The sequence below is a fragment of the Strongylocentrotus purpuratus genome, unplaced genomic scaffold, assembly GCF_000002235.5.
Source record: "Strongylocentrotus purpuratus isolate Spur 01 unplaced genomic scaffold, Spur_5.0 spur5_scaffold_16, whole genome shotgun sequence".
NCBI classification, from domain to species: Eukaryota; Metazoa; Echinodermata; class Echinoidea; order Camarodonta; family Strongylocentrotidae; genus Strongylocentrotus; species Strongylocentrotus purpuratus.
In genome coordinates this window covers 29512083-29522729 of record NW_022145601.1, presented here as the reverse complement: position 1 = coordinate 29522729, position 10647 = coordinate 29512083, and positions in this window count along the sequence as shown.

The window sequence follows — 10647 nt, the reverse complement described above, 5'->3', positions numbered from 1 at the left end:
TAATTTATTGCGTGTTCCGTCTCATCTTTGTCTCGCCTATGTAGCAAAAAGCGAGACATAGGCGCCGCTTTTCCGGTGGCGGCGGCGATTTTTAATATAATTTTAAGAGTACAATTTCTTATTCAATGACATTTTGACTGGGTTATCAAGTATCCCCTATCATGTGCGTAGAATTTCAGGTCACAAAGTCCAGGTCAAAGGTAATTTCGGGTCAACAAACTTTGACTATGTTGTGGCATCAACATCAAATTCTGTAGAATTTTGCAGGAATTATGAATATGACATGTTTGTCCTATCTGTGAAATGTAAACGTTAGCAGTGTCCTAGTATTCAAATTATGCAAGAAAACCCGTTTACTTTCTAGACTTCCCTGTCAGACACTATTGAGTGACTGACTGACGTCACATTTTTTCTCTTTGGTACTAACATACATAAAGTGAGCTGTAACAGGTACATGAGCATATGACTACATCAATAACCCACTACTTGCAATGGCCAAAATTAAACTTATTGAATCTTTGTGCAGCACAAAACGTACGAACATTCGGGTCAAGGGTCTGAAAATCAGACTATTACTTAGGTGATTGCCAAGTACAAGTGCGAAGTACACATGTGCATACAGAGGTGATATTTGAGCGCGCATGTGAAGTACGTACAACTTGTTAGGCTAGGCCATCTCTTTCCAAATTTATTAATTTATTGAATTTTCTCTAAAAAAAAAAGAAGAATTTTTTTTTAGGGTCTATAAAGAAAATAAGCAGAAGGAAAGGGGATGGAAAGAGAAAGAATCCTAAAAATAGTCGTTTATGACATGAAATTGTACATATGATTGTATATATATAAATAATTCATAAAATAGTGTGTGGCAAAAATAGTCAACTGTGACTGATTTCCAAACAAAATCAAATCAAGAAGAAGAAGAAGCCATCACTTATGTCGATTCGACAACTAATAGTCGTTATTTTCCCACAAAAAGCCATTTTCAAACCCTTTAGTTTTGAGGGAAGTTCTAAATAAGTATTGTCTTTCAAATGCCGTTGAAATTTAACCTTTTCATTTTGTTTGACCTGCAAATGAGACATAGTACCTTTGACTAAGATTTTGAATTTCAATAATGATTTTGAAAGTATAAATTTCTATTACATGAAACTTGAACATAAGTATCACCAATCATATGATTAGTCTTTCAGATGACAAAGTCAAGGACAAATTTTATTTCAGGTCTGCAAACTTAGACTTTGTTATAACATCAAGATCTTTTTACAATTTCCCTGAAACTTGTACCCAAGGGTTACCAAGTATTACAAATCATATGGCACACATGCCAGGTCACGAAGTCAAGGTCTAAGGTCACTTTAGGTCAGTACACTTGAATTATGTTTTCACAATTTAATATGAGAATTTCATTAAAGTTATCGATCTTGGTACAAACATATTGCTCCGGTTGTCTCATTTTCGCCAGCACAAACGTAGCTAGTTCGCGTATATTGCAGACGGCAATCGGCGGATCAGACGACACTTGATAGTGATTTTGTATGTGAGATCGCTTTGCTAAATATAAAATACATGAATCTTTTCCATATCTTTAAACTATCATTGATATCTGAAAATTAAACAGTTAGTAAAATAAACCTACCAAATTACATAATACAATGAAATACTTGACTGAAAGTAGGGGAGTTTGATGTTGTGCACAGTTGCACCCCTCTATTAATAATCGAATAGTCCATGGTGTTCATGAATATTCATGTTTTTGCATACTTTGGCAAAATGCTTGCCTATACTAAATAGGACAAATTACGATGGGGAGTTTGATGAAATGGACATAATGAACAAATCAGAACTGATCTAGGATAATTCATGCTTCTTATCCTTCGTGTGCTTAACTTATAACCTTACAATCGCGTGGTAAATTGAGTCCAAAGTTCGACTTGTTGTACATGTGTTATATAGACAATGGCGAGCTTGCGAGCTATTTTGATCAAATTACGATGGGTGAACTTTCAAAAGTCAATGGGACATGAGGGTTCCAATGAAAGAGCTAGTGATAACGTACGTCGGGTGGATGTGCTTTTCGTTTAAACAAAAAATAAATATTTAACGATTTTTTGGGGGGGTAAAAGTCCATGGGCTAACGTACATGTTAGGCTGCTGGACTCTGCCGATAGGGGGCGTTCTCAAATGAGACTAAGCGGAACATAATGAGTTGTCATTATGTTCGTGAGGAAGTAAGACGTGCTTTCTCGGGCCTCTCCCATCATGACTTCTCAAAGAGGAAAGGCCACATCGAAACGGGCTAGGGCGACAACGCCGCCCAGCCCCGACGTGATACCATCCATACGTATACTCCTTAATGATCAGTGGGATAGAATAGAGAGCGGATTGGACCTTCTGGAAGAAACTTTTGGACAGAGGATGAGAAATTTAGAAGTAACGATAAATGGATTAAAGGAAGCTGCTGAATTTCAAAGCAAAGAAGTACAGGAAACGAAGGGAAAAGCGAACCGCGTAGAGAAGGAGCTAAGTTTAAAGAAAAACTACTTCAAGATGAGATTGACAAGTTAAGTGCTTATGTAGCCAGGGAGAACTTGATTTATACTGGAATCCCAGGGGTGCAGAATGAGAATGTTAAGCAGGTCCTTCGGGATCTGCATGTTGAACAGCTCCAGATTCCCGTCGAACTTGCCGACAAGATAGAATACCAGCGAGTACATCGCCTTTTCGGGAATGCTGGGGCGAGAGGGAGACCAAGAGCCATCAAAGCCCGTTTCGTGAGGTACGCGGATAGAGTGTTACTGTTAGTGCAGCAACATGCTAAAAACTTAAAAGGAACAACCATGTATATATTCGAAGATATGCCAAAGAGAGTACGAGAGGCGCGGCAACCTCAAATTGCTGCTTTGAAAGCCGCGAGACGAGTCGGGAAGTTAGCCTTTTTCTCGCGGGCTGATCCCGCAAAACTTTTTATCGACAAAGTGTATATGCCTCCAAATCAGCAAGAAGCCTTTGTCCGGGAGATGCAAGGGAATTTCGAACGCCAGCGAGGGAACCTCGAACGCCAGCAAGGGGCTATTAGAAGGAAGCTACCGTTAACGAAGATCCCGACATTGAGTGCTATGGCGGGAGCTACAGCGGGAGCCTTAAAGGGAGATACAGAGGTGGCGGGAGAGACCGGTGCCATGGAGTTATAGTTTGATGATTTAATGGAATTGTGAATAACGACAAAATCATAAAGGATCATCATGAAAGTGCAGCGTTAATGTTACGACACCATTCAAGCCGAAAACATTCGGAGAAAGTAGGTCTTTCATGGAATCAATAATTTGTTATTGCTGCGTTTGATAGTATACAAAACCATGGAAAGTGCGGATTTTAATTTTTCTGGTTTGTTAGGTATCCAGTTTTCCCAGATCATCGTATACAGCTGATGCGTGAACGAGTGGAAAAATGAGCTATTCAAGCTCTGCTTTAATTTCGTGGGAAATCATAAGGTGAAGTGGAAAATCATAAACATAAAGTGTGCTTGAATTGCAAACATAGGAGCCATGTGTATGATTTTCATCCAGTCCTGTGATTGGGACAAGTTGAGACAAACATCATGAGCGGTAATCTTTAAAGAAGGGACATAACTCCAGCTGTTGAGGACTGTATGGTTCGTCAATAACCAAGAGGAGGGGCAGGGAACAGATATACTACAAACGATAAGAGTAACACCGCTGGATGAGAAACGATGGAGGTAAATGTATACGAGAAAAAAAAAATAATAAGAATAAGCATGATAAAGAACTGTAAGAAAATAAAACTTTAAAGAGACAAGTGACTAAGAAAACACGATGAGGTATTGCCATGACTTTTAACATGTTTAAAGGAAGTGTTTTTTGTTTATTCAAGCTATGCTTTAATTTCATGGGAAATCACAAGGAAAAATGAGCTATTCAATTAGCTCTGCTTTAATTTCATGGGAAATCATAAGGTGAAGCTTTATAAAGTAGGGTGGAATCTGCAAACATAGGAGCCGAGTGAAGGAAAATGAAAGAAAAGAGGGAGAGGAAATCCTTCTTTCCCTTTTTTTGCCAAATATGCTATTTTGTTTACATGTAAGATATTGACCCTTCCTCTGCACTCAGTATGTTTTTACTGGGTAAACTGATACTAGCATGTTTCTGAGTCTTTTTTTTTTTTTTTTTTTTTTATCTTGGAAATTCTTGTGTCAATTGTCCGTCTGGGGTAAAAGGAGGAAATGAAAAGCAAGGTTTTTTTTTTTTTTTTTTTTTTTTTTTTTTTTTAATTTTATTTTTTTGATATCTGCCGGTCTGTTTGTTTGTTTGGTAACTTCAATTTGAGGGAAGGTCAACTTCTCATAAAAATCTATTATATTCCTTATTTATTTTCATATAAAAATACGAATTCACATTTGAAAACGTTGAAAATATTGTGGTACCATTATTTACTGGGGCTAAGATTGGGAAGGAAAATTCACTTTGCTATTGAGAAAGGGGCGTTGACATTCCCTTGATGTTGTGAGAAGTGTGTTTATTGAACGTTGAAAGAAAATGGTAATTATAATGATTATGTAACAGATAATGAAAATGAGAATTTGAACACACCTGTGAACCTAAGATGAAAATGTTTCTTTTGAACTGCGTATACAATTTAAAGCTATGGGTGAGTAGAAATGCCTCATCAACAAATGAGCTATAGGGATCTGAGAATGAAGTCAGGGTAAAGTAAGAGGTCATTACTTCCCCTTAGTCTACATCACTGAGTGGAAATAATATGCAACATGGGGGTGTTTAGAGATGTATTTAACTCCTGCTGGAAGTATGCAGTACAAAAACTGTAATTATATTACAAGTACCATCCCTGGAAATGTTTATTTTGGAACAGAACTGTTGTGAGAACTTTTGTTTTGCATAAATACATTTTCCAAACGGTAAAATATTCAGGAATGTAAAGTGAAAACATTTCCCGCCATATCGTATTTGTATGTATAGATTTTACGAATCAAGAATTTAAGCCTTCATTGTGACATTCCATGAGATGTAATCTGGTTGAAAGTACATGTACCGTAATTTAAAGCACCAGTCACATAAATGAATAACATATAGTGACGTCAGGGGCAGCATTTTGAGGGACAAAAGGCCGTGTCTAACAGTTCATGCAATTTGAGGGATTATCAATTCCTTACGAAGATGGATTGTACTCCTTATTTCTTGATATATAAAAATATTCATATTTGACATAGTTGAAAATATTGTGGTGCCTTTAACTTACTGGGGCTACGTTTGGGAAGGAAAATTCACTTTGATATTGAGAAAGGGCGTTGACATTCCCTTGATGTTGTGAGAAGTGTGTTCATTGAACGTTGAAAGAAAATGGTAATTATAATGGTTATGTAACAGATAATGAAAAGAAGATCTGAACACACCTGTGAACCTAAGATGAAAATGTCTCTTTTGAACTGCGTATACATTTTAAAGCTAAGGGGGAATAGGAATGCCTCATCAACAATTGAGGTATGGATCTGAGAATGTAGTCAGGGTTAACGGAAGGAAGAGGTTATTACTCCCCCTTAGTCTCCATCATTGAGTGGAAATCTATGCAACCTTGGTGGGTTTAGAGATGTATTTTACTCCAGCTGGAAATATACTTACAAAAACTGTAATTATATTATATTAACGTTCAATCCCTGGATATGTGTATTTTGGAAAAGAACTGTTGTGAGAACTTTTGTTTTTGCATTAACGAATTCTCCAAACGTCGGAAATTCAGGAATGTAAAGTGAAAAAAAAAAAAAAATTCCCCGCCATATCGTACTTGGAGGTATAGATTTTAAGACTCAAGAATGTAAGCCTTGCGACATTCCATGAGATGTAATCTGGTTGGAAGTACCATGCAATTTAAAGCACCAGTCAAAACTCATGAATGTAAAGAGAAAATAGTACCCGCCAATTTGTACTAATATAGGCATAGGTTTGCCTTATTGCATTCCATGAGATGTCTAGCTTGTTACTTAATCTTTAAAATGTGTTATTAGAGGAATGTGAACACTGTACAACGCAAATTATAGAACAGGTTCCTTTTAAAGATATTTACAAATGGAGAGGGGGAGTGGTTTGGTGTGCATGTGTGTGTATAACTTACATACATACATGTACATTGCATTTCTCTTTCCTTTTCCTTTTGTTAAGCAAAGTAATGCAACTAATCAATAGCCATGAAGACGTGAGAGGCTTCCTCAGCTATGATCGGTCAGCAATAGCTGGAGGGCGAAAGTGTTTCTTTTGTTCTTTTCGTCACCGGCTTCTCGTGGTCACCAACGCCGGACATGCTGATTGGCTGAATGGTCTTTGCGACGGCAGGAGGGCGGGAAGTGTTTTGAGACAAGTCTCGTCCCCAGCTGGTCCTAGACACTTCAGTTGATCGAGACAAATGGCACCTGAAATATACAACATAATCGTCGATTTGTTTCTGCTCCCCCCCCCCTCTAATAGTAAATATCCATGTAATTTTACAATCTTAGCAGGAGGATTAACGTTAATGCCTGGTGAAGCACAGTTGATGAATAGAAATATTTTTGGAAAGCATAAATGATTTGGACGCGTGAGATACTTTTTCATCTATGATTGACCTGCGAGAGCTGGAGGACGAGAGTGGCTCTTTAGATCTCGTCACCGGCTGCTTGTGGCCACTGTCTATGACGGCAGGTGGGTGTGACGTTGTTCTTTTATTTAGAAAAGTCTCGTCCCCAGCCGGTCTTAGACACCAGCGAGGTCTTTAAATTAATTTTATATCTAGACTCTGTTTTGAGAGAAATTAAAAGGGGAAAATAAATAATCCCCTTTTACGATTACCTTAAGCCGTTCGTTAACAGTAAAAAAAGAAAAAAAAAAGAGGAGTAGTTCAGAAGTTAATTAATTCGTTTTCTTAAAATAAAAATAAAATAAAAAGATGGGAGGGGAAGAAACTCCTTATACAGTGTGTCCCGAAAAAAACTATACACTTTTGAAATGGCTGCCGAATAAAAAATATATGATTCTAGGGGGAAAAGTTGTATATGTATGGAAAGCCCATAAACTCAACTTTCATATGACACCAACAAGTTTGAAAATAATTCATGCTTGGGTGAGCACTGCTCACTTTTGTAAAGTGTATGAAAATTAGGTTGCGCAGGAATTAGCCTTCCAATGTGTGAGAGGTAAATCCTTTGGAGCTTACAACATTGAGGGTGATATGATAAATTCATGATTTTTTGAGTGAATTCCATGGTTTATTAAACCAAACTTTTATGCACGGATCAGGAATTTCATTTTTCTATTGTAGCATTGTAACTTTCCCTGGTAGACTCAGTGGTGTGTTCATGAGAGTCAGGATGGGGTGATGGTACATGTTGTAATTTCCATTTTACAAACTGTTATTTTTTACATTTGTGACTTTGAATAAAAACCTTCACCCCACATTTCAGTTACCATTTACCTGAAGAATAAGTAGCCGACATTTTGGACATTCCTTTTTTCAACAAACCGTATTTGAATATTCGATTTACATTATCCCTACCTGGGTATTGAATAAATCAATGAGATGTTCAACTAATCTTACAATAATTGAAATGTGGGGTGAAGGTTTTTATTCAAAGTCACAGATGTAAGAGAATAACAGTTTATAACATGGAAATTACAACATGTACCATCACCCCATCCTGACTCCCATGAACACACCAATGAGTCTAACAGGGAAGTTACAGTGTTACAATAAAAAAATGCCATTCCTGTTCACTTATGCATAAAATGTTAACCCCATAAACCAAACATTTCACTCAGCAAACCCAAACTCATCACAATTGATCATAAATTGGTCATATCATCCTCAATTCCGTAAGCTCCAAAGGATTTACCTCTCACACATTGGAATGCTAATTCCTGCGCAACCTAATTTTTATACCCTTTACAAAAGTGAGCAGTGCTCACCCGAGCATGAATTATTTTCGCAACTTCTGGTGTCATATGAAAGTTGAGTATATGAGCTTTCCATACATATATAACTTTCCCCTAGAATCATACATTTGTTATTCGGCAGCCATTTCAAAAGTGTATAGTTTTTTTCGGGACACACTGTATACTGTAAAGTTTATAATGGTATCAAAAGCCACTTGGTGGGGTACAAGCTGTTGAAGCTTAAAGTATGCACGAGGTTTATTTATTACGTTCGTTTATTACGTTTTTTCTTTTAAAATAGTATATATAGCCGTATGAGCCTGGGGCGAAAGTATCATTAGTTACACATTATCTGAATCCGTTAATTATGAGGTCAAGTTATATCGTCTGGAGTTATGATAAATTGCTCTGTTTTATTTTCGGTGTTGGTTTTTTTTGTCACAGTAAGAAGACTGTACTAATACTTTGTGTAAAAGGCTGCCACGCCATGATTTAGAATAAGTGATGGGAGGGGTTTCGAACATGACAGCATATATTATGCTTATGTGTATGAATGTGGTTGATAGTGTTGAAGGGTTGGGTGATGGTATGTGTGGTATGTTTTCCGGTTCCGATGTCTGCCTGTACTTGTTTAATTTGCAATCTAACTTGAAAGTGTTTGTTTTTCCTAGAGTTGGAAATGCATCAAGCTTACCATCTACTGTGAAACTGTCACCACTATGTACATTTCTAAAGGTTCTTTGTTACTGGTATAGATTCATAGTTCTCGATGTCGGTTAATTTAAAATTACTCTCAGTTAATGTCAGAGGACTGAGAGTCAAAAGAAAGAAGATTTTTCAGTGGTGCAAAATGTCGGCAAATATGATATTCTTGCAGGAAACCTTTAGCACAGAAGACATTGAATACAGTTGGAAGGGTGATTGGGAAGGCTCAATGTTTTTTAGCCACGGGAGTAACCACAGTAGGGGGGTATTGTAATGTTTAAACCAGGTATTACTTTTGTGGTGGAAAAAACCTTAATTGACGAAGGGGGAAGATACGTCATCATTAAAGGCAAGTGTTTAAGGCGAAAAGCTAATATTAGGAAGCGTGTACTTTCCCACAAGGAATAAAGAAAACGCCCAATGTGATTTTATGTCTGATCTAAATAAAATAATTTGTTCTGTATTTAGTCAAGAATATTCCTTAATAATTGGAGGAGACTTCAATGTTATTATGAATCATAATTTGGATTACATGGGTGCAAGTAATATTTCGAAAAGCAAATATAGGGACTCATTATTAGACTTTCTAGATAAGCTTGATTTAATTGATGTGTGGCGTAAGCGTCATCCTAATAAGAAAGAATTCACTTTCAGACAGAAGCAGCCATACGTTCAGAGTAGATTGGATTATATCTTCATTTCTTGGAAAGTAGACGAGTTGATAAGAAAGTCTGAAATTTTGCCTCCTATTACACCTGACCATGCTGGAGTTAGAATAGAATTTAACAATTTAGTCGATAGTTTTGTTTATGGGAAATCGTATTGGAAGTTTAATAGTAGTCTATGTAATGAAAAAGATTTTGTAGATGGGGTAAAAAAGAAGATTTCTGAAATAGAGGAAACTTGGCGGAATCAAATAAAGAGCAAAATTAAATTTTGGGATTTTATGAAATTGAAATTCAGAGAATATATAATGAAATTCTCCCGTGAAAGAGCAAAACTCAGAAGAGTCCACATGGAAAAATTGGAAAAAGAATTAAAGACCTGGAATATCGATTGACGATCCATATTAATTGTCATAAAAGTATTCAGGATGAAATTGACATAAAAAAAATGGAATTAGAGAAGCTTTTCGACTATTCACGTCAAGGGTTAAAAGTCCGTTCAAGGACAGAATGGTCTGAAGAAGGAGAAAAAAATTCAAAGTTTTTTGAACAATTAATAAAGTCAAATAAAAGGAAAAGTGTGATTAAAGAGATATATGATAAATGAAAATAAGGAAACTGTGAGGGATGGCAAAGGGATTTTGAAAATTATCAGGGAGTTTTACGAGAATTTATATGCATGTAAAAATGGTGAAATTACAGAGGATATTGCAAATATGTTCTTAAATGAATTACCCAGATTAAGTAAAGAAAATAAAGAGTATTGTGAAGGCAAAATAACACTGGCAGAATGCTATCAGGCAGTAAAGGAAATGAAATGGAACAAATCACCAGGCAATGACGGCTTCTCGACTGAGTTTTATTTCACGTTCTGGCCAATTTTAGGGAAAACAATAGTGGAGGCTTTTAATGAAGGTTTTGAAACAAAAATGTTATCAAACTCACAGAGACAGGGGGTAATTACACTAATTGAGAAAGAAGGCAAAGACCCTTTGTACATGAAAAACTATAGGCCAATTACTCTCTTAAATGTAGATTATAAAATATTGTCGAAAGTATTAGCTACAAGGGTAAAGGAGGTAATGGAGGATATTATTCATTACGATCAAGTGGGCTATGTTAAAGATCGGAATATTGGGGAAGCGGTTCGGTTAATTGATGATACATTCTTTTAGTCCTTGTATCAGCCTGTAGGCTTTTTAATTGCCGTAGATTTTGAAAAGGCTTTCGATTGCATTTCCCATAAACTTTTATTTAAAGCTTTGGAACAATTTGTGTTTGGTAAAGTTTTGTGTTCTTGGGTTAAAACCCTCTACACTAATGTTAGCAGTTGCGTGATGAAC